This window comes from Streptopelia decaocto (assembly GCF_964273445.1).
Source record: "Streptopelia decaocto genome assembly, chromosome: 18".
Classification (NCBI taxonomy): domain Eukaryota; kingdom Metazoa; phylum Chordata; class Aves; order Columbiformes; family Columbidae; genus Streptopelia; species Streptopelia decaocto.
In genome coordinates, this window is record NC_138673.1 from 7,166,415 (window position 1) to 7,187,111 (window position 20,697).

General features: G+C 45.0%; 1 long non-coding RNA gene across 1 annotated transcript; it reads right to left on the reverse strand.

Moving 5' to 3' along the window:
* Nucleotides 1–4,362: 4,362 nt before the first annotated feature.
* On the reverse strand, nucleotides 4,363–20,172 carry LOC309447675. Its single transcript, XR_014185653.1, has 3 exons — nucleotides 20,036–20,172; nucleotides 19,632–19,716; nucleotides 4,363–4,806 (listed from the first exon to the last, which is right to left on the reverse strand). It is a non-coding gene; the product is annotated as an uncharacterized lncRNA (long non-coding RNA).
* Between the last annotated feature and the right edge of the window lie 525 nt (nucleotides 20,173–20,697).

The following is a 20,697-nucleotide window of genomic DNA, read 5'->3' on the forward strand; positions in this document are numbered from 1 at the left end:
AGACCTGGCCCGGCCATCGCGGCGTGTCCCGGGCGGACCCCGCCCGGCCGCCCCCCTCCCTCCCCAGGGGCAGCGGCAGGTGAGGCCGCGCTGCCGGTAGACGGGGCCGCCTTGGGATGTGTGCGCGTCCCCCCGCGAACACGGCCGAGGCGGGAGAGGGGCAGCGCCGAGGCCGCCTCCTTCCCCTGCGCTCGCCGCTGAGTCAGGCCCGGAGCCTGGCGAGCAGCCCCGCGGCTCCGCTTCCATAGAAGCGGCGCGTTTCGTAACCCGGCGCCGGAGAGGAGCGGAGTGTGGCCCAGCCGGGCTTCGCTGCGGGGGCACCCGGGAGGAGGGCGGCTCGGGGGGCAGCGAAGCCGCGTTTTACCGTAACCGAGCGGATAAACCGCGCCCCGCCGCAAGCCGGCGGCTGCAGCGGGCAGGGGCCGTTGCAATAGTGCCAGGGCCACGTTGGAGGGGATTTGGTCAGGAACGTGAAGCAGGAAAACCGTAACCTGCCGGGTGTACAGCCGCAGTCACGGAGAACCCGGGAGCGGCAGCAGCGCCTCGGAAAGGCGCCGGGTTGAGCTGCGGAGCTCCCGCCGGAGCCCCCGCTCCGCTCCCGGGCTGTCCCCGCTCCGCTCCCGGGCTGTCCCCGCCGGAGCCCCCGCTCCGCTCCCGGGCTGTCCCCGCCGGAGCCCCCGCTCCGCTCCCGGGCTGTCCCCGCCGGAGCCCCCGCTCCGCTCCCAGGCTGTCCCCGCCGGAGCCCCCGCTCCGCTCCCGGGCTGTCCCCGCAGCCCGGACAGACCCCGCCACCCTCCCCGACCTCGGCCGAGCACAGTGTATATTCAGTACCAGCTCTGGAGTGGGGGTGGAAAAGGTTCCAACAAATACTCCTGGGAGAAACGTTGGAGATTTTGACTGATGCTTGGCAAAAAGTCACAGCCAGGTCGTTGAAAAGTCAGACTGGAAGAGGGGAAGACAATTTGAAACTTGACAAACCATTTCAAACCTTTGGTAATCCCCACTGGAGCATGTTCCAAGGGTGTCTGGAAGCTGAATGATCTGAACTCCTGTCTCTGCTCTGAGCAGGCTCCACCGCGGGAGGAAAAGGCCGGCGAGACTTTTCCCTCAAATTACCACTTGGGCCAACAGCTCCTGGTTCTCTCCTCAACACCCCAACAGAGTCCAAACAGACCCAGGGATTCTCCACAGACACCCAAGCAGCACCAAGACAAAAGGGGTTTGATTTGAACACAGAGCAGTGAGGAACTGAGGGACGAGTTAATTAGGAGGGTAAGAAAAGGGCAGAGAGAGATGGGGAGACCCAAGGGTAACACATATAAGCTGGAGTCAGAGTCCTTCTCCAAGGTACTCACTGCTCTGGTGTGATTAACTACCTCCAAATACTCAGTGTGCACTGCAGCAAACAGGGAGGAAAAGTGACAAAAGAAAAACGTGATCATGCACAACAAGAATAAACAGGCTGCACAGACACTCTTAAAACCAGTATTTCCTTGCTTCTCAGGCCTTGCACTTGCAGCTTTAATGCCCATCTGTATTTTTCTTTTTGGATTTTAATAAAGTAAACGAAGTGCGACCAGAAAGCCCTGTCAGACTTTGGCTCTGTTCTGCTGGGCACTGTACAAAAGAGATTTTACAGTTCCCAAGTTTTATTTCAATAAACATTGTTTAAAGTTTATGCCTCAAGCACAGCTTACCACTCCACCCTCCTCTTTAATACATAGGAGGTAAAACTTTTCTTACCAGAAACCCAACTTCTTCAATAATATAGAGAATTCTTTTTTTTTTTTGAGATTTGAGGTGCTGGAACCATCATGAATTCTGCACCAAACCTGCCCCACAGTTTACATTTCTTTCAGCACCATGCAAAGCAATTTAAAACGCAGCAAAACCATCTAAGTGAGCAACTGTGAACTTTGGGCTTTACCTGTGTTCTCAGGAATAACGGTCCTTTGAAATGCTGACTCATAGAGTGACCTCACATTGCTTAGGAGACAAGTCTTAAAATGAGGAGTCAGGCTTTAATCACAGTTGACATTTTATTGGTGGCCTGGAAGAATTTATTTTTAATATAAGGAATTAGCTTGAAGACATAAACTTCAAGAGACTCTGAGGAAAGTAAAGAGTTAGGGACAAATCAGCTCTGCAGACATGTATACCAGAAATCTAAATACAGAGGGCAGTGGGTTGCCTCTTCATGAAATACTATTTTGCTGCGAAGAGGCATGTTGTCAGTATTACATTATCTAAAGCTTGCAAAAACAGTTAAAAAAAAAATCCCAAATAAGGGGGGTTCTCTCCTTTAGAGCGCAGAGACATGTTGTAAAGCTACTACAAGTTCCAGAGTGCAGTGCTGCACGTGGCCTGGTGTCTCCTACCTGCCACGCTGGGACACGTAGTTTCCAGAAGCTCTGCGTCATATTAATCCCATCATTAGCGCAATGCTCCGCTGGTTACGCTGCGTATTAATAGTCAACGGTTGTTTGGGACGCGTTCTCTGGAGCTGCGGAAAAGGGAAACTAGAGACTTTGGTGCCTCCTCATCTGCAGTTCGCCTTCCCCCTGCTCTCTGAGTTTGGCAAGCCAGCAGGGTCTCAAGCAAGGAAAGCGGTAATTTTCCTTGGAATTCCACACCCAGTGCCAAGTATTCCCACATCTAGGGACAAAATTGGGTACAGCCAACGTAACTTCTAGCTCAGTAATTTATTCAAAGCTTTATTTTACAAAGCTTTGAAGTAGATGGCTTTTCAGAGAACCTGCCATTTAAAGCTGCAAAATGAAGACAGCAAAGAATGAATCAACTGCTACAGAAATCATGAGAAAGTTTTCCTGGAGAGTCTGACCCGAGATGAGTTTTTAATTCATGTGAAAATGCAATTAAACTGAGAAGCTATTCGGTGATTTTTCTAAGAACAAATAATGTCCTTTCAAAGCCAGTCCTCTTTTAGGCACTACATTTAACTTCCATTAAGTGTTTTCAGGTATGTTAAAACTGAAATTATAAAATTAATCCATGAAAAGAAAAATGCTAGCATTGTAACACTTCTTGTGTCCGTGTCCTGCTTTAAGACTCAAAATTGGGCAACACCAAAATTACCATATTTATAGATATTGGGAAGGGCTCTTATACTAAAAGAATGTGTGGCATTTATTTACCTATTTTTTGCACAATGTTTTCACTTCTAGCAAGAGTTCAGACTTGCAAAATGCTCTGTATTCCAATATATCCAACCTAACAAAGCATTCAAGCAGTTGTTTAGTTCCAGATACGTTTATAACCACACTACTCAAAACCTTTCTACATTTGGCCCCCGAAAGCTAAACTATTTCAGCACAATGCAGTTATGATTTACCAGTTGATGTTGGAGGAAGACTCAGGTCTCAGAAGCAGTTTAGTCAGGATGGACAATGGGGGTGACAATGCTCCTTGGAGCCTTTGGTGTGACCAGGGTCCGGCTGTCCTCACGGTACTGGCTGTCGCAATTCTGCTCAGGTAAGGCGCAGCCTCTCCCTGACTCCATTTCTGTACTCTGCTGTGTACATTATTTATAACTACAAAGCCAGTCTCTATAAAGACTTCTCTCTAGAGACAGCTTGATAGTAGACTTTGGGTTAGAGGTCTTAAAAAGCAGAAAAATAAATAAATAAATAAATAAATAAATAAATAAATAAATAAATAAATAAATAAATAAATAAATAAATATAACCCCTAACTGAATTGTAGGAATGGATACTGTGAACACTCATCTTCCTAACAATTTAAGCATTTTCATCTAATAGCACATACCAAATTTAGAATTTTTTTTTCTTCTAAAAATTTAACTACCAAGAGCCATAAGCACACTACATTAGTCCTTCATTCAGTCTCCAGAAAATTAAGGCAGCCCAACACTGAAAATAACCATAGGGCATAGTTTTGTGAGGCAGCAAACCTGACAGAAGAGCCAGCTGCTCCCCCAGGGGAAGGTGGGCTCTCCCTCTGCCCTCGCAGCAGCTCCGGTGCTTCTCTGAGCCTGTTTGAGAAATTAAACTAAAAGGCAGCTCTTCCACTGAAAATATGCACATTCTTATTCTGGTTAAGCTTCCTGAACTGTTTGAGGAGCCAGACAAATATTAATGACCTTAAGAACGGGCTGTAACTAGAGCAAGTTGGGAGTTGCCTTCCACAGCCAGGCCAGCTGCAGGGACGACCCCTTCTGGGAACCGGGCAGTGGGGACACAGCTGGGGCTGCAGCCACTTAAGCCATCTAATTTTATTTTGCTCATATTTGTGAGTCAATCCCCTCGAGTGCCTGAAGAGGGATGGCGTGACCACCCTTCAAAGTGTTTTGAACAAGCTGTAACAGAATGGCTCTGACCAGCGGGACCTCCTTCTGGTGGCTACATCACTGTTTAATAGGACGAGATCTGAGGAACGTCCCCTGTTGTAAACACATTGAAGTGTTCACACAGGCATGAGTAACATCTGCTGCCCATATCTGCATGAAAAATTGTTTACTAGAGTGCAATCATATAAACTGAAAGCAGCTTCTTGGACACATATAAAAAGCAGCACGGGATGCAGGCTAGCAGGTCGGCCTCAGCCAAGTGTCTCATCATTACTTGTCTGGGATTTTAGGGAATCCTGGCTCTGGCCTTTCAGGCGGTTCTGGATCTCGTCCTGCTCCCCAGGATCATCACAGGGAACACGGAGAAACCCGCACAAACACCTCCCAAGGTGCTCTTGCAAAAACCGCCCTGCTGTCAGCGTTAGGACCCGAGGCGCGGGCAGGCCAGGTCAGTCACTGCGGGCAGGAGACTTTGACCTCTGGAAGACAAACGAGAAAAAGCTCAATCCACAAATCCCAAGCACTTTTTATCTTGTTATACAACACAACAGTCACAAGGTCTGCTAGTCACATTTCATTCTCATTGCGTTTGGATACCAAACACGTTATTTTGAAACAGGGATTTTTTTTTTTTTTTTTTTTAATTATTATTTTTAAGATGTGCATTGGGAATGTCTGCATCTGGCATGTGAGGACTTCAAATACTTGTATTTGGACTCACGGTTTCCAACCTATTGAATCTGGAAGGGTTATTATTTGAGTTATTACAAAGATTGCCATTTCATTATGTGACACAAGGCAATAATGGTTGACTACAAGATCAAGGATTGAGAAGAGCCCTTGTCTGAAAGAAAATTAAAAAGACCAGGACCATTCACCCCTGAGGGAGTGAAGGTATTACAGAATGCATAGCCTAGAGATAGCAGTTTGAGAACTTTTGTTCACCTTATCTCAAAACATGGGAACACAAGAACATGAAGGGGGAAAAAAAAAAGGTAAATTAAAAGATAAGCAACCACTGTTTAATGCTTTGCATAAAATATATATGGAATTCACTGACATGCAACATTGTTAAGAGCAAGGTATTGTTAGTATTCTCAAAGGATGGGCACAATTCAGCTAAGAATAAATATTGAACATCTAAAATAGAGGTTTTAGAAGGATTATTATCAATTGTTCTTCAGGGCACAAGTGAGCTTCTACTTCTTAGGACTTACAAGGAGATTTCTGCAAGGTATCCAGTACTTGCAGAGCTCAAATAGAAGTGGGGGCAAATTTACTCATCATAAAACCACCTACACCAAAGAACTCATGAACTGAATATAAACGAGACAGCTGATGGCTCTGGCTGGACAGGCAGGAAAACACAAGGCACCACTGACCTTTAAGGACTGGCAAGGCAAGCAAGGGTCACTGTGCAGCAGATGCCTGTTGGTATCTAGATGCCACAGGAACATTCTTGCATCCTCATCTTAGTGGAACTTTGTGCCAATTTAGAATATTCAGATGTTTTAGTAACCAAAAGTGACAGCCCTGCAGAAGTCAAAGGTAACTCTGACCTCATCTTCAGCCCTGCTTCCTTATCTTGGAATCTGGTCCATGGCGCCACTCTTGTTCTCCCACAGTTTCCTTTATTTCACTGCTTACCTGCTCCTAAGGACTGAATTACAGGACAAAGGATATTCGCAGCAAAGGGTTTGTGGAACAGCTATTCTGGCACAGCTCCCCAGGTGGAGATACAGCTCATATAGGCAAAAGAACTCACTAAAGCATCTCCTTAAAAGGCAAACTACACCGTCAGAATAAATCATCTCTACGTCTTTGCTTTTTGCATGCCATCGCTGCTGCGGGGTTAGGTCTGGGATTTTTACATTCCAACCTGCATAACTATTCTGGCAAGTCTGGTAGTTCCTTGACCAGGAAGACAAGATGCACCAAGAAAATAAACAAAAAAGAAAAAAAGAGGAGCTTGTTTTGTTTTCTTGCACATATTGAAAGAGAAGAATGAATGAATGAGCTCCAGGCACTGGCTCTGTTAACAAGGGGAAAGGGGACTGTGTCCAGAAGTCACCTCTGGGTTGTAAACCAGCAGCTGAATAGCAGTTCACAGCAACCCTTACTAAAGTGTTTATTTACTACATGTATGGAACAAGAATATTATGCCCTAATGAAGCTATAGTGAAAAATAAGTAAAATCCAAAGACGTAACATAAACAACTCATCTAGAGTTGATCCAGAATTCTAGATAGAAGATTCCCACTCGACTGGAAAGTAGCCTAAGAATTCATGCACCAAGTCCAATTAATAATACTTGTTCTTCATTATAATCTTTGCACTGCAGTAGACCTCATGTTGGCCCTAGGAAAGGATATGAGTCAATCCTTGACTAACTGGCTCTGATTCACTAAGGAACCAACATATATAAAATCACTCAAGATAAAAAAATGCTAAGGTTTGCCTCACTGATAATTTACCTAATGGCTGCTACGACTGAAGTAATAAGAGTGAGATGAGAGAGAACAGCACTACATTGCTATGGAAACCAGAATTTTCAAAATACCTTTGCAGAACTGAGGTTGCAGATCTAAAATAATCCATGCTGTTTTCGATGTCACCTCCCTTTTGCCACCAGATCCGTCCAGGTTGCCCAGCCAGGCAGAGGCAAAAAGCTTGCATGTGGTCACATAAGACATCCTGTGGCTCGTGTTGCTTATTTCAGTGCAGGTACAGGCCATGAACAGAAACCTCAGTGTCTGGTCTGTTACCTGTACAATTTTGGGAGCCTTCCTGCCACGCAACCGGTCTGGCCAGGCCAATGCAAAATTAATCCATGACCACTTGAAGGGTGAAGTGTTACCTTTATCCCACTGTACTGATAACCCCAAATATTTGCAGAGTCCTTTTATTTATTTATTTATTTTAATTTCGTGTGAATTAAGACAACACAATATATAAAGGTTTGTGAAGTTCTGATTCCCTTACACTAGGAAACTCCTTACCCTGCAAATGTCTCCACTGCAGCCACTGTTCAGGGTATCCAGTCCTTTGCTCCCTATTAGTGCTGTTTTGGAAAGACATTTGGTAACTGCCCCACTTGCACCTGGGCAAAGGGTTTCTCATTTTAAACACACACCCCATCTACCTTATACCATCTCGCCGATTGCTGCTGTAAACAAATCTAGGCTCTAGAAATGCTGACTCACAGGACTCTGGAAAATATTTAGAGCTGCTGAAGAAGTGAAGCTTGGCAGGTTTGCTGCTCTTCGTCCTTATCTGTGAGCCCCTTGCCATGACAGGCTGTAATGAAGGACCTTGATTCCCCAGAGGAGGCAAAGAGTAGGTACTTGTTTCCTAAAGATAGCCCAGATTCCTTTGAATTCCCAGTTGCTAGCTGGTAATTGCAGGCAGGGGAAGAAACCCCCCAGTGCTTACAGCCACAGGGCTCCAGATGGGAGATAGTGGCTCCTGGGTCAGCGCTCTTGCCCAATGCAGCATTGCTCACTTCAGTGAACTTCCTGGGACACAGTCAAATTCCTTTAAAATGCCTCAGTATCTGCTATGGAAGGTTATTCTTTACTTACAGACTTTACTGAACCGGATTTAGCTCCGATTCCTGCCCTCAGCAGAGCTGAGTCAGTGCAGACAGGCAAATCACTATTTGCTTTGGGAGGGTTTGCCACCAATCGAGACCCAGGCAAGCAGCACTGGTTGCAAATTACGGTTTAGTGTGGGCATGTCGGCACAGGCGAGGAGAGCGACCTGCGCGCTCGCTGAGCCGCGGGGACGGTGGAGAGCGGTGTGGGGAGATGTGCGCTATCTAGACGGGAGCCAGTCTGGGTACATTCTGCCCATGTTAGCACACTGCTGCACCCAAACTAATCAGCTCTGGGTTTTATCCAAATGACAAGTTGACTGCCCACCACATCAACAGCCTGTTTTCCCCACTGGGAAATGACCTCCTGTTGCAAAAGAGAGCATTTAGGGAAACAAAGTTTTATACCCACACAATTCACATGGCAAATAACACTCCAGAAAGCCTAAGAAGCACAACTGGCTGGGATGGGCAGGTTGCTGAGCTGCCTCCTCCTCCCATTACCTACGCAGCTCATTTGCAAAGAAGCAGAGGCTGACGAGCTACATTTACCAGCTGGGCAGGGCAGACCAGGGAGCAACTCTCACTGAATGGAAGGAGCAGGCGAGAGCTGTATTGCAGCGCTCAGGAATGACTGTGCTAAATGGTTGTGGGAGTGGTGTTGAGTTGATTTTACCTTTAACCTATTCTAACTACAGTCCGCAGTCCTTGTGGCCTATAGCTTCCAATTGCACTGGAAGCACACAGCTAGAGACGCAGAGCGTCCTTTGTTATTGGCAGCTTTCAGCTCAGCTTAGCTGTGCGTCAAATGAAATCCTTAGCGAGCTGATCTTGCCCAGAATTCTCTCCATAACTGTCAATTTGGAGATGCATTTGGCTGATGTCTCCCTCTTTCAAGGCAACAGGAGCCATTTTGCACAGGTGGAGGCTGGGGCTGGCCCTATAAGGCTCTCACGCTAGCTTAAGAGAACAGTAACTACAGTGCTTTCGCCCTATTTAACGTGCTTGCTCAAAGCAAACCTGAGTTCCTATCAGTCCTTCATCTCAGATAACTGCTGTTACGATGAAGATGGCCCTATTGAAGAACAGATCAGATCATAAATGCAGAACAGCTGGTTAAGCAGAACACAAGAAAAAGCAGCAACGATGTTGCTGGGCAGAGAAAAGCATTGCAAGAGCTTGCAGATAGCCTCCTTTCTCCAGAGGCACATGCGCGCTGCGATCATTCTGTCACATTTCTCTCAAGCTTCCTGGTAGCAGCATCAGCAAGTGTGTTCTGTCACATCTGACTGGCTACAGGACTCTGTCCTCATCTGACAGTAATGACCTGGCCTCAATTTTTCACAGTTTTGTCACCTCCTTCCTCTCTTTCAGCACTGTAAAAAATCACTAGGCATGAAACCTGCAGCACAAAGGCAATTCTTGCTAGCACAGCCCGCTGCAGCGCAGTTCCCTCAGCAGCACAGGCGGCTGCAGGCATGGCAAACCTCTCCTAACCTACATTTGATTCCCGTAATGAATGTTTCAAATCAGGCACTTCCAAACTTGGCCGAGACTTATCTCCACGGCCAGACTTAGTATACACAACAGAGACTAAAACTTGGAGGATTGTGGTGAGCAGCTTTGCTCCTTTGGTAAAATGTAAAGCTTTACAACAACAGACAGTTCAACCCCATAAAAACAGCTTTTTTTTTTTTGGCCTGAGAACAAATATCAAAATCCCTCTAGAACTAAGGGCTATCCAGATTTCTCTCCATGCAAATCACACTGTAAAGGATCAGCTCTCTGGTTGAATGGCTATAGCAAAACACACTTGGCATTGCCCTGGCCGTAGCCTCCGATCTGACACAGGCGGTGTTCACTGCCTGGAAGTGAGGAGTAAGACACACGCTGCTGTTGGCTGACCAGCCAGTCCAGTGACACATCCCAACACGAGCCACAACGAGACAGCAATGGGCAGACTGATGCTTCCTAAACATCACGGAAATCAAACCCCGGGGAGAAGTCTGCGCAGAGTATCTTGGTCAGTGGCAGAGATTCTGCCCCGGCTTACATGTTTTTGTGCATCTCTCTTGCTGCACCCTCCTTAGTCCTTTTCCACCCCTTATCACTTCTCTTGCCTCAAGGCTGCTTAGCTAATTAAACTGCTGCTGTTCCACCTTTATTTACCCAGTTCTACCTGCACCGAATGGCAGCAAGAGTGCTCTCCCACTGATGTCACCACTACCTTTAAGAAAAAAGCTGACCTGCAAGCTATTTTTAGCCATATTGTAAAGGTGTGGAGCTATTTTGGTCACATCTCTGTAGTGGAAGCTGCAGGACGCTGACAGGCTCTGTGTTAGCCTAGGGCAACAGGGGCTTTAACTGTGAATGAGAATGGCTTGTGACTTTGCACTACGGCTTCTCTGCCCTTCCTACGCCACAGAACTTCACACCAAGATGTGATTTCTCATCATTTTCGATAAGATCAACACATCTTCCTGAATTCTGCTGGGATACCAGGCTCTGCAGAGCCTTTCACAGTTGTCCTCTAGGCCGGTTGAAGGTGCTATTTATTCCGTGGGCTCCCTTGCTCCCATTTGCCTCACTCGCTAGGAGGAGACAGGTGCAATTATGAGTCCACAAAGACACTGGACAAGATTTTTATCAATGTTCCTTTGCATCAGACCTTTGCAAAAGATCAATAAACATTAGGCTAGTGCCTGCTGAGAAGTCGGGCACACATGATTCTGTGGAGGTAGAAGGAGGAGCAGAAAGGAACCGTTTGCACAGCAACACATTGTTCCGAGTACAGCCTGATGCCTGGGAGCTCTGGGGTACATCCAGGGCATCAAGCAGAAGTTTTCTCTAGAGCGCCCAAGGGCTGGTTGCCAAGCTCACAGCAGGTGCAAAGCACAGGCAGAGTAGAGGCCAAGGCAATTGGATTTAATAGAATTAAACCCACAGATACAAAAGAAAGCTTGAATGATATGAAATATGAAGTAAATGAGAGAAAATACTGAAACTGATGTGTTTAGGACAAGGACAGATGAGTCGGATCTATAAAGGAGGAACAAGAGAGTAACTATATGCAAGATTTTGAACAGATACCAGCCGTCCCTCCCCAGAAAATTCCTCTTACGGCTGAAAACTCCTCTTAGGACTACTGCTGTCTTCAGCTATAGAGCAGCTTTTCCCAAGACACTTCAGACAGGCGCACAACTCTTAATACCCCACCCCATTTGAGGCAAGCCTCTCACGCAGCAAGGAGAACCAGAGTCTCATTGAGTCAGACTTCAAAGTCTCTCTCATGTAGTTTCCCCTGAACTTTCTCCTAAAGGTTCTTCTTTAAGATTTCTCACACCAAACGTAGATCCTGCTCCCAAGGTGAGCCACTCCTTACTCTGCTGACGCAACTGGCACCTGTTTTCATGAGTGAGCAGAACCCACATCTCTCCTCCACCCACTAACATGATGGACTGTCCCAGGCAAACACTGGCAACCTGTTGCAAACAGAGATTTGATTTACAGAGCATCACTGTGTTTCACTGGGTATTTCAGCGGAAGGAGCTACTTTAACTCATGTGGTCCCAGGCAAGCGCTAATCTGTCCATATGATTTTCATACCAGTGAAATCAGCTGACCATTAACTAATATTTTATGGAAATTAAATCTTAATATGCAATATTTAACATATTACGTAAATTTCAGTTGGTTTAGTAAGAATTTAACATTTTAGCCAATAGGTGGAAATAGCACAGACAGAATAATATTGTTTCATATGATGTTATTTTAGCAGGACGGAACAGAACTGCCGCAGTTCAGATCAGACACAGAGACATGTCCAACAGCAATATGTCAAGACCTGTTGGCTCAAAAAGCTCAGTGAAGTGTTTTGCGTTTGAGTTTCTTCCAGAGCTATGCACAAAACCAATGCAGCAAGCGTTACATAGTGAAAATGTTTTGGAGAGACGAAAAAACACAGCAACATGTTGCATTCATTCCCTGCTGAGCTTCAGCAGCCTTGGCCTGGGACCCTGAGCCAGGGTAACAAACGCAGCAGGACAAGAGTGCCTGACAGAACTGATAACGTGTCAGCTCCTGTGCAGCGGGCCCATGCTCCTGCTAGCAGAGCTTTGCCAGCATAGGGAGTTACTGGTTTACCTTTCATCACCTGTCTAGATCCTTATACTTCATTCATTTTCATGCAATTTATCTTACTGCAAGAGCATTACCGGAATGATCACTTGCCTCCACTAGTTATTTAAAGAAGACATCATATCACCATCTCCACAATGTAGATATTTTACTAGTAAATATAAAGAAAACACATTTTTCAATCTTCCTACACCTGTTCTATTTCCTGGTATGGAAACGCCAGGCATACAGTAACAAATCAGAGGCAGCTCACCCCACAGACGTAGTCAGAGGTTGTCCACCAATTGTGTGGATCCAGACATGCACATAACGTGCAAGTGCAATTGTTCCAAGTCTCCTCTAGGGAGTGCAGTCGTAAAGGAAGAAATGAAATCTGCAGCACACCCTCCAGCTGGTAATCGGTGACTCAGGATATTCAGGCAGCCACAAATGGTGTCTGTCCATCGCCAGCTGAACACAGGGAGCAGCAATAAGGTTGGAGCCTGATGCAAGAGCAGGATTCTGTTTTAGGTATGCTTTAGTACGTGAAAGAGAAGTCTGTCAAGATACTGAAAATCAACGTGTAAATCGAGCAATGGGAGTTAAAATACTGGATCAATCATTTAACCCAACACACCTATGGCTGAACGCAGTATGGACAGCACTGCTACGGGGCTGCTGTCTCTTGCCTGCAAGTCTATCATGCTGTATATCCATCGGATCACCCAGGGAAGACATGCTCAGTCTCAACATATCATTTAGGCCCTGGCCTCTGTGCAAAGAACAGCAGAGACATTCATTTCTAGAACTAGCTTTATTTTATATGTATGTGCACATCACTGTGCTAAAAACTGGGCAGAGCCATCAAGTTATTTCACTCTGGAATTACAGCTAACCAGCTAGTGTCTGGCTGATCTTTGTGGTAAGGAATCATAAGGTTACCTATTTCCTCCTTATAAATTGCATGCATGCCTCACCTTCCTTAAAGAAGCACCAGAACATAAAATGAAGCTGTTCAGAACAGGATCTTTGCTTCCACCACCAAACAAACAAAAACTCAAAAACCTACAAACCCAGAAACGTGTTCCCAGTCTCAAGGGAAAAAAAACAAAAAAAAACTAAACAAAACAAAACTCCCAAACCATCACCAAACAAAAACAACCACCAAAAAACAGAGAATGCAGAAATCATAATACCAAGCATTTGAGGCAAAGCGTAAGAGAACTAACTTGCCAGGTAAGAGTCTGAATAGGAGGAGCACGTCTGCAGCAGGGACACAACTACATTCAGACAGGTGCCAGGTCCATCCCACAGCGCAGGACACAGCGACTTCTGCAGTTACTGGCTGCTTTGTGACAAAGCAGCCCTGTTGCATTTCCTAAGGACAATCCCTTCACGTCACCAGGGTGGCACACCTTTCAAAGCAGAGTGTCTTTCCATCCTGTTATACCAGCCACTCTTGACTTTTCTAAGTACTACGTAAGAAGCTGCTGTCACAATCATTAGGGGGTACACAGTGATCCACTGAGGCAGAGATCTTTTGCAAGATTCTTGCTCTCTCACAGGCTCTGGGCTCCTCATCAGAGCCAGTGAGGAGCAGCAGATCTGAGGACAGCAGGTTTCCGAAGCCAAGATGCAGCAACCATTGCTACTTTTATGGATAAAGCTGCCAGGCTGGTACTGACAACTTTGCCACATACAGAAATAATCTATGGCAAAACAGAGAGAGACAATCACGTACCCTAAGGACAGCAACTGGAGCGGTGGCCGGGGATTTCACTTTCAGCCAGGTGTTCACATGGCAGCAGGTACCTGTGGGACAACATCAGCCTTGTGCTTTTAGAGACTAAAAGTTCCCTCTGTAGCAGGTGAGAGGATGAGAGCTTCTGCTGTGCCTGTTACTAGATGTGGGTTCTGCAATTCAAATGCCAGCAGCTGGCTCAGTTTAGACTGAGCAGCATTGCCAGTATCTGCCAGTGTGTAACAGCCCATGGGAAGGAGGTAGCGGCACCGAGCACAAGCTTCGTGTTTACTCAGCAAGCACCAGCTGAAGAGAACCATCTGATTTCTAAACTCCTGGTGCCTCCCACTTTTTCTCTCATCATCACACTACATATCTAAGCTACACACATAAGGTACCACAAGCTAATTCACTGATCTACTCCCTTTGACAGCCCCTCTTGCTGTTTCCTCACCCATCTCCCTCAACCAGCATTCCAGAAGCCCTGTGTGCTGACATAGGAAAAAGAGAAAAAGCCTTTAGAACCTGTGAGAAACAAAAAGGAACCATCAGCTCTTTCTCACCCTTGCAAATAACAGAGCATTTATTTCCTGACCCGTCCCACCCACCCTTCAGTTTTCCCCACCAGCACTGATTTCTATTACTGTCTTGAATAGTTACAGGTCCTTTTTAATAGAAGCATGGGAAAAGCAAAATTGGCATTAAGAGATCCTCAGAATATTTCTGGTGAGGGCACATCTGATTTCTTAGAGCTCAGAACTTAATTCTCCGCCTATTTAGGATTCCCACACTGGATTACAACCTGCCTTCACGTATGAGATGCTGGAGCTTTCAATGAGGTCACACCAGACACTGACAAGCACTGATCGGTGAGTCATGCTGCAGTAGCCAGAAATACTAGCAACAGATTTGTTAATCTGTATGCAGTCTAACTCTTTTTTTCGTCTAGAATCTTATTCAAGAGTAGAACACAGTGTCTCAGAGATAGGGCACTGCAGAACTGTTGAAGAGCAAGGCCATATCTTCACAATTATAACTAGTTCCTTGGGAGTATGTTTACAACAATGCAAAAATGCGTTGTTTTACCTATAAAATGGAAGATGAAGATCCAGATTGGGTCAGCAGCAGAGCTGTTTATTGCAGATCACTGGAAAAGCAGCCATGCTAATTAGGAATCGAAGGGTTCTCAGCAAAGTTCCACCAACTCTTGCTCCAGCAGTTTAAATCATCACCTCCAGCAAGCTGCTCTTCTTGGGGCTACTTCTGTACCAGGTGTGAATACACATCTGCACACCAGCAAATCTAGCACAAAGACCAGTGTCGTAACAGGATTTTTGACTTGGATTTGAGATAAGACATAAACCAGCAGGGAAGCCTGTGGAGAAGGACTAGACAAGACAACAGCAACATCCTGAACTGCCACAGCAAAATTCAGTGGAGCTCGTCCATGAAAGCTTTGGAAGTATGGCAAGAGGGACACAGAAAACCAGGGAACAAGTGAGGTGTGGGGACCAAGTGCCTGACAGTGGAAAAAGTTTCTTCATTTTGGCTAAACTACTGGACAGCCAGAAAGAGAATCAATCAGAAAAGTGAGAGGTAAAGTAAATCTAAAAGAAACTCTGTAGGGGGAGAACAAAGAAATGAAGTGCTGTTGTAGTCTCATTGCTGCAAAGCTAAATTAAGCTTCCTAAGTCAAGCAGAGAAATAATTATTTAAAATTTCTATTCAGAAGACAGCAGGAGCAGCAAATGCCAGTAGAACAACTAAGAGAAGGTACCTTCTCTCAGAGAAAGAAAACCACCTGGAGATTGCATAACTATAATGAGTTTCCTCCCAGTTTCACATTATTAGTCACCTTTCACCCTTCTCTGCCAAAGGCCTCTTCTTACCCATCCTTCCAAGGACCAGAGCCAAGACACAAGCTTTTCCTGTGCTGCTTCTTTCCATCAGTCACTCTCCAATGTCAAGGCCTTCACAATACTGATCCTTGCTGCCCATTCCAGCCGTTTTGAACCAACTCCAGAGTAAAACCCTTTTCAACACTGCCATGGGGAAAAGATCTGAGATACTCAAACAGACCCTCCTTATACTCAGTTGTCATGGCCTGGAAAAACAGTCAGTTTTTTGGACCAACATATTTTGACTTTGCTGTTAAAAAGGAGTAAACAAAATGGTTATCTACAACTGTATTTAAGAGACACCCCAACACCCTGCTTATCTTTAAGCATCCCATCTGATTTATCAAAGTACAGTGCATCTTGTGCTGTATTGGTCACAACACATTGCACTGATATTGTGGAAGTACTCCCTATATCAGTTCATTTAGCATATATGTTATAAGCTATGTATAAAAAAAACCCCCACACCTGCAAAATGACAGTTTAATCAGCTCATTGTCATTCCCTGGCAGAGAAAGGTAAAAGAATTCCTGGCTGTCCCTGGGCAACACGGATTACAAAAGACCCTGAAAGCAATCAGAGAAAACATACATCTGGCAAAAAGAGAACTTTTTTCAAGTTCTGAAAATATTTCAAAGCCAAACCATTGCAGATATCCATCAAGGAGCCTTCTCCAGCAGATGATGTGCCTACCGAGCATCCCCTGGAAACCTGTTTGACACACGTGGAGATGACCTACTGGCATTTATTTGTAATTGCCCAGCATGGCACTTGCTGAGGAAGGAAAAGCTGTTGAGTCACACTGCAAGCCACTTTTCCACTTTTGTCTGCTTGCCCAGAGGGTAGAGTGGGACAGTCAGAGGGCTGAGATTCTGTTTATGCCTCTGACACTGATTTCCCATCTGACCTTGGTAAGTACTTCTTCTTGTGCCACAGTTTCCCCATTTCTTAATAGATAAAACCACTCCCTTGACTCATGGGACAATCACAAGTGCACAGCAAGGAATACATTTGTTTATCTAAAAAAAGGAAAGAGAGAAGAGCAAAGTATTTTTGTTGTTGTCATATAATACGGAAGTGGCTATATAGTAACATTAGTATTGCTTCATTTCTGTCATTATGACATAAACTGTCAGAGGGATTGTCTGACATGGTATCTTAATCCCACTGAATGCACTGAAGTGTTTACCTCATTGAGGCAAAACCAGATTACACCAATCTAGAAGACTCTACCTCATTTATTTTGACCAGCCTCTAGAACACGTTTTTCCTGTATAACCTTGTAACCCATAATAATGGCCCAAACTACACTGTAGGAAAGAGGGCAGGTTTCATGAGCCAGTAAAAGCAAAACAATTCCTCGCTTGAGCATTTCACAATTATTCACACACTAAAAACCACACGAAGTGCTTATCTTCTTTGACAGAGAAGATCTAAACATCTCAATGCTCTGAAAGAATTAAAAAACCTCCATAATTTGGCTAAATAACATTCTGCTTCTAAGAAAACAAATTTCCTAAAAGAAAAGCGTTGACAACTGCAGTTCATCACCGCTATCATAATTAATAACCGCATTTCATTGGTTCAAGTTCTACAATTTATTCTAAACTTTACAATTGCTTGCTTAAAAGAAGGCCAGATTAAAGCAGCAGGTGGACTGAACGCTAAGGAAGGTGTAACTGTGATTATAACAGCTGCAACACTGCCCTAATCACACTCTTATCTTTCTTATCTACTGGAAGTATTTATAAAGCAATGATTACTGTATTAGGCCCCATCGCTGCTCTGAGTTAGTTCTGAACCAGCACCTTCATGTTGCTGTAAGAAGTTTATGCTGCTAGAGGTGTTGTCATTCTGCTGAGACAGAAAGCCAAGCTTCTCATCACTTAAAGTCATTAAAAAAATAAACTATGACACTTCTAAAGAAGTAGGGGTGTTAACCCCAATGTCCTGGCCAAATTCCCAGCTTGAGTAATTACAGTGTGCCTTGAATAAATTCTTGCCACAGTTTCCGTTGGACATAGCATTGTTCTCTACTTCCTCTCCTACAATATTATGGAGTACTGGTGTGTGCTCTTAAAGGCCCTGGCTACACTGGGAAGTTGTATGGGTCTACCCCAGGACCAGCTCTGTGGCAGAACATTGGAAACGATGTGTTGAAACCAGCTCTGCCCGTTAGCTGAACCACCAAGCAATCTGTAATTTTTATTTATTGATGTTCTGGCACCTCCTTCAGATGGAATTAACTTCGGGTATAGCTATCTGATAGAAAAACTGGTGCAAGTCCCAGATGCGGACATACATAAACCTGCTAAATTCTTCTATAAATGACCTAAATTGCATCAGGAAATTAGCAAACTAAGCTAAACTAATTTAACCTTCTAGATGCCTACTATGATCGTCAGAGAAGGCAGCAAGAGCATACCTAATAGGACAGGGCTAGAAAAGCATGCTAAAATGCACCTATATAGTTCAGCTAGTGACAATAAACATTGTAGTTTTCATACTCTCTGTTTCTTCAGAATTTCAGCAGACATTTTCCAAACCGGTGGTCCACAGATAATACTGTTTATTTTTGAAGCAATCTCTGAATACGTGTCAAATGCAGATCTAATATTTTAAGTAATTTACTTGATAGTTAATGGTAAAGCATTATTCACATTTTTCTTCAGCCACTGTTAGAGACTCTAAGAATCTTTACCTAGGGCTATCATTATCTTTTTATATGTATAACACAAAGAGCTAAGGCCCAGACTCTCTGCTGGCATTTGATGGGTTAGTGCCATGGACCTCAATATCTGAAGCTTTTACTCTCATAATTCATGAAATTTAAAGGCAATTTGTCTGCAAAAACTAGTACAAGATTAAGATTCAGAAGAACCTGATTCTTAATTCTGCCTTATGACACCCTGGGCAGATCATGCCCTCTTACTTCTCCGTTTAGTTCTCCTATCATCAAAAGTAAACGATACCCACTAATTTGACAAAACAAGTATAAAACCACATTTATATTGATAGGCCATGCTGAGCAGATTTGTGTTAAACACCATTGTTCTAACATTTGAAAACACAAATATTTACCTTGCAAATATGTCCTTAATTTCCCCAGAAGCACGCTTCCAAACCCATATTATTTTAGCAGACAAAAACTGTAGTTTCAGAAAGTAGATGGTTTTATTTTTGTGCCATTACAAAAATGCCTTTTAACTTGTCAAACGATACGCTACAAATATTGTTGGCAGATGAATGAAACCAAGTTTCCAGTCATAGCTGCCAACTTCAAGGTTGAGATAATCAGATAAACCTTTAGTTTGCCTCTCCCAGTACTTAAAACAACATATGTTCAAAGTCATCCAGATTTGTCTTTTCCTGTTGCGATTTGAAGAGAAACAAGTATCAAACTCTGTGTCAAGTTCGCAAAACTCTAGATGTGGTCCACAATTATTACAGCCAATCTCTGTTCTCAACGTTCCTTTGGTTTCCCCATCCCAGGTTAAATAAGCCCCAGTAGTTCTGCTTGTCTGAAGGTAAATGCAAAGTTTACATAAATAGCATCCAGCTTCATCCTCAATGCCTACTGGATACAAAGCCTTCTTATGATACAAAATACCAGTTAGTTTATAGGAAAATAGGATGGAAGTTTGTGTCATTTATTTTATTGCAGCAGTATCAGTAATACTGGATTTACAGAATTGTACTATTTCATATTGGGGACACCTCAAAATTGTGAATATTTTCAGGGTACTTTATAGCTGAGAACACTGTCCCTTCAGGTATAATCTTGAATTTAAAAGTGGAAGCAATGTCTACAAACACACTTTTCACAAACTTTGTGTGTCTTATATAACTGTTTCTGTTAATTTATTATCAGGATGTCAGTACAAATTGTTATTTTGATGATTCCTTGCCCCTATACTTCTGAAAGGGAAAGCAACTATAAACACAGGAGAGACTGACCTCAGTGATTTCCTCTGTTCAGACAGGAGCACAATGCACTTAAACACCATGACAAGAAGAGGTGGGCTGCTTAGAATTCCTCCAGCTGTAATCCATAGTAAAAACAAATAAACAAATATGTGACTACAAGATGCGATAATTAATCCCCACATGGAGCCAACATTATCTCTAGTTCATAGATGGAGACACCAAAGCACACAAGAGCTCAACAACCCACCAAGTTCAAAACCCACCACTGAGGGCCAAGACTACAGCTCGAGAGGCCATGTGCTTGGTCTGTGAAATTATTTTTTTCCCCCTCTTCTGGCCATAAACCGGGAATAGTTTGGCCAAGAGCAGACAGTCTGAATGGCGCCCGTTTGGTCAGGCCAGTTGCACAAGGGTTAGCACACACAGACACCTACCACCTCCTGGGGTCACCGCCTGCAGCCAAGCTGCTCCCAGCCAGCAAGGCAGCTCCATCCTACGCCCCAGCCGGCCTGGCCCAAACCCACCCTCTCTGCCACACCTGCCCCCAACAAGCTCCCATCTGCCTCCAGGCCTCTCCCCTGCCCTCATTCTTCATCTCCCTGCCCATGCCCTGGCCCCAGCTGCCACATCCCCAAGCTCTCCTTCTCCCCATTCCTCCCCAGAGCCCCCAGCTAAGCTTCCCCACGCCTTTCGCAGAATGTCAGGAAGACTCCACAACCTCCCTGGGCAGCCTGTTCCAGCGTCTGTCACCCTCACTGCGAAGAAGTTTCTTCTCAAATTTAAGTGGAACCTCCTGTGTTCCAGTTTGTACCCATTGCCCCTTGTCCTATCATTGGTCTTTCCTCAGTTTCCCCATTCCCCCTCAAGCCTCCCACCCCCAGCAGCCCAGCTGGGCCCTTACAGCCCCAGCAGCACCCCCCAACCACCTTCTCCCTCAGGCCTCTCTGGCTCCCCCAAACCCCCCCCCTCACACTCCCCTCTCTATATCCCTCACAGCCCCTCCCGGTTCCCTCTACTCCCTCAGAGCCCCCTGGCCCGAACTACCCCCGCACAGCGCCCCGGCCGTGCCCCGCAATCCGCCCCTCACACCAACGCC